Source organism: Ipomoea triloba, chromosome 2 (assembly GCF_003576645.1).
Source record: "Ipomoea triloba cultivar NCNSP0323 chromosome 2, ASM357664v1".
Lineage (NCBI taxonomy): Eukaryota > Viridiplantae > Streptophyta > Magnoliopsida > Solanales > Convolvulaceae > Ipomoea > Ipomoea triloba.
The window spans coordinates 5,429,774-5,433,970 of NC_044917.1; the positions used below are offsets into that span (position 1 = coordinate 5,429,774).

General features: G+C 30.0%; 2 non-coding genes across 2 annotated transcripts; one reads left to right on the plus strand and one right to left on the minus strand.

Moving 5' to 3' along the window:
* Positions 1 to 103: 103 nt before the first annotated feature.
* TRNAF-GAA lies at positions 104 to 176 on the minus strand. Its single transcript has one exon. It is a non-coding gene; the product is annotated as a tRNA-Phe (tRNA).
* A 1,717-nt stretch (positions 177 to 1,893) lies between these two features.
* Positions 1,894 to 1,966, plus strand: TRNAT-UGU. Its single transcript has one exon. It is a non-coding gene; the product is annotated as a tRNA-Thr (tRNA).
* Positions 1,967 to 4,197: the final 2,231 nt, after the last annotated feature.

Here is a 4,197-nt window from a genome sequence, read left to right on the forward strand (position 1 = left end):
TCGCCGAAAGGATATGTATTTGATTCAACGAATATGTATGTCGATTCATATCAATTGATTTAGAAAGATTATAGAGAAGAGAGACTCCTAAAAATTCATCATGTGCCAGGAACCAGATTTGAACTGGTGACACGAGGATTTTCAGTCCTCTGCTCTACCAGCTGAGCTATCCCGACCATTCCCAACGTAGCATCCTAATTTTATTAGATGCTGGGGTCTATGTCAATTAAAAGAACAAAAGCGGATTACAAAGTTTTATCCAAGTCCCGGAATTTCTTCGATCTTCAAAAAGATGACTTTGTAAGTTTCAGTATGAGTAAGTATATTGATTGTGAATCATTCAAATGGGGATTCCTTGCTCAAACTCAAAGATGGTCATTTGTACGTGTATCAAATATCCATCACAAGGCGTGTGATAAGAAAAAGCCATTTCCGCTCAGATCCATTTGTAAAAGAATAGAGTGAATGAGAAAGATAAGGAATTTTGAACCGCCAATGAGAATGAAAAACAGGATGGGATAAAAAGTTGGGGAGTCCACTAGGCTTTTGGGGATAGAGGGACTTGAACCCTCACGATTTTTAAAGTCGACGGATTTTCCTCTTACTAAAAATTTCATTGTTGCCGGTATTGACATGTAGAACAGGACTCTATCTTTATTCTCGTCCGATTAATCAGTTCGTCAAAAGATCTATCAGACTATACTATGGAGTGAATGATTTAATCAATTCAATGATTATTCAATTCTTTCTTCAATACAGTGAACTCCATTTGTTAGAACAGCTTCCATTGAGTCTCTGCACCTATCCTTTTTTTCTGAACTTTTGTTTGTTTTCGGAAAACAGGATTTGGCTCAGGATTGCCCATTTTTTTAATTCCAGGGTTTCTCTGAATTTGAAAGTTATCACTTAGTAAGTTTCCATACCAAGGCTCAATCCAATTAAGTCCGTAGCGTCTACCGATTTCGCCATATCCCCCTTTCTTTTTGTTTTGAGATGAAGATCTCGTTGTGATGTCTCATTCCCTCTTTTCTTTCTTTCATTTATACTCGAACCATTCAATTCATTAGATACTGATTCCTATCTCAAAAAAGCGTTTTCTCCTCTTTGCTTTCTTACCTAATATTAGGAAAAGGAGATTCTAGGAAAAGGAGATTCTAGGAAAGGAGATTCTAGGAAAAGGAGATGCGTTTTTGGTCTAAAATGATTTTATCTTTTCTGTATCCGCAATTCAATATAGATGAATATATACCCCATAATATAGAAATATAGATATATGTCTCTCTTTCTGTCATTTTTACACTCAATTTGAAATACTCGAACGGTCGATTCTTTTTTTTTGTCTTAACTCCTTTACGAAGAAAAGTACGAATAAAAGCGCAGGAATGTCTTATTAGTTATAACTCATCATCGCAGTAAACAAAACAATTAGAATTGGAAATCAATCTAGAATGAAAAATCTATATATAGATATAGACTCAAATCCAATATATATAATTAAATAATTAAATATATAATTATAATTAAATAATTAAAAAAAAAAAAAGAACTGTAAAAAAATGATTTCAAATCTCAGCTGAATTCAGAAAAAATGAAAAAAAAATTTGACTATCTAAAAAAATATGAAATAGAAGTTAATATTTACTATCCTTATCTAATAATTATTAAGATAATAAGAATATTAAGATTAGAATTCTGATAAAGAAATCGAAATCCTATATTATATGAATCATTATGTTTTAGAATAAAAATCTCATTTTGAAAGTCTAATTCTATATTCATCTAGTTTAGGAATAGCTAAGAATCAGAAATATTAAGAAATATATAGGTCATAACCAAGATTCCCAAGGTTTATTGATATTGAATTCTTGTGCATATAAAATTTATGTGATGGGGGCCCGCTTAGCTCAGGGGTTAGAGCATCGCATTTGTAATGCGATGGTCATCGGTTCGATTCCGATAGCTGGCTTTTCATGTTGGATTCCCTTTTTTAGATGATTGATAATGTCCCTTTGAATTGAAATCAAAGAATATTGAAATAGTGTCAATTTCTTAAGTTTAGGTTATAGGAACTTCCAACTATATCAGGAAAAGGATTCCTTTTTTTTTTTTAATAGAAAAATAGATAATAGAAAATATATAATATAAGGGTATTTATCCAATTCATTTCATTCTCTTTATAGTACACTACTTCAGTAAAATTTGTTTCATTTATCATCTCGTTCAGTTTACGTTTATTCTGGAAAAAAGAATTCAATAAACAAATTCAATTGAAAATGAAATAAATAAAAGATAAGAATTCATTCTAAGCTAAATAGGAAATTTAGTAAATTCAATTAAGTAAATAAAAAGAAAAGATTTTGTAGTCTAGTAGCATCAAGTTGCACTCTCATATAAGAGGTTATGGATTCGAGCTTTAGTGAAGGCGATATTGATTTTTTGTGCTTCACTAGGTACATTGTTACAGAGTCAATAATACAAATGTGAAATGTAATAACTCTTTTTATATATAATAATAAACATTTTTATTATTTAAAATTATAAAATTGTTATAGTTAGTTTCAGAAATGATCCATTGACTATTAATATTTCTCAATTATTTCTTTTGACTTTCAATTAAATCATAATTAGTTGTTGGATTAGTAATTTTGTTTTAAATTTGATCATTCAATAAGGAAATTTGTCTGGAATGAGGACAAAAGTATAAAATATAGTCTTTTGTGTATACATTCTTCATTATCATTTGAGTATAAGTTCACGCAATTTTTGAATTTCTGAAGTATATACATTTTAAATCATATCATTGAATATCTATAAGAATTACAATTTTTATGAAATTTGCTCTCAAAAACATGCATGCTTTTGCTCTTGCACATAAGTGCTAATGACGAAGAAAGGGGTGAACGAGTTGACTTTACACTTTTACCTTTCTAGTTGACGTTTTCAAAACAAATTTCTTAATGAATGATCAAATTTGTAACCAAGTTGATAGTTTGAGAACTAATTATGATCAAACTGAAATTCAAAATTAAAATTAAAAAATGCCTATAGTTAAAGGGCAAATTTTTGAAATTGATTCGCACATTTTAATAATTTGCATTGTGTAAAAAATAATATAAGAAGAAATTGTTAATAAAAAAATTGGAAGAAAATCTAGAACGACGACAGAAATGGGCAAATGGCACTCGAATAAAAATTGATAAAGTGGCATTGTCGTGTTATAAAGGCTGTCGAGTAAGGATTTTTGTCAACATCTGAGAATATCACAACTCACAAGTCAAGTATGCTAAATCATGGATCACTATTATATATCCTATGTGTATATATATAGCTAAAAGGATTAAAGATAAAATAAAATAAAATATTAAAATAATGGAAGGTGCATCTTTTTGACAATTTGTATGTAAGTCCTAATAACTTAACTTGTGAGGTATGCAATAGCATCAAACAAGTTGGGCAACATTGATTCACCAATACTTTATGTGATTTGTTGCTTTAATTAGTTGATTTAAATGTATATATATGAAAATTATAAAAATGTTAAATAAGAACAAAATGTTGATATTGTTTTAAAAGATTATTATTGAGATTTACATTTTTCGATTGCGCGTGGCGGGTGGTGTTTATATGAAAGACTCATAGGGTTCCCTTGTTGTGGGTCTTCATTTCTCTCTGTCTGCAACCTCGATTTTAGAGGCAAAGGCCTATCATTGGAACGGGAGGTCATTTTTAAGGATGTGTCCGGCCTCATTTATTAAGGCTCCAGATGATGAGTGTCCTGTTGTAGCTGCGCTCTAGATGAGTGTTCCGTTGTAGCTGCTATTCGAGTTAGTGTTCCGTTGTAGTTGCGCTTCAGATGAGTGCTCTATTGTAGCTACGCTCCGAATGAGTGTTCCGTTGTAGTTGGGCTCCAGATGAGTGTTTCATTGTAGTTTCATCATCATGGATTAATTAATAATAAGATTATTCTCGGAACTATTGTTCTCATCTACTTTATATTTGAAGATGAAAAATATAATTTTCTGATTTATATCTATGATAAAACACTACGTACGTATACAACATCATAAATGCATGTGTTCTTTCTTAAATAATAGTCTATCTGTTTCATTTTATATGTTTTGTTTGGTTAATAAAACTTGAGAGTTATTTTTAAGTCAATTTTTTTAATATTAAATATAATATTAGTATATAAAATTT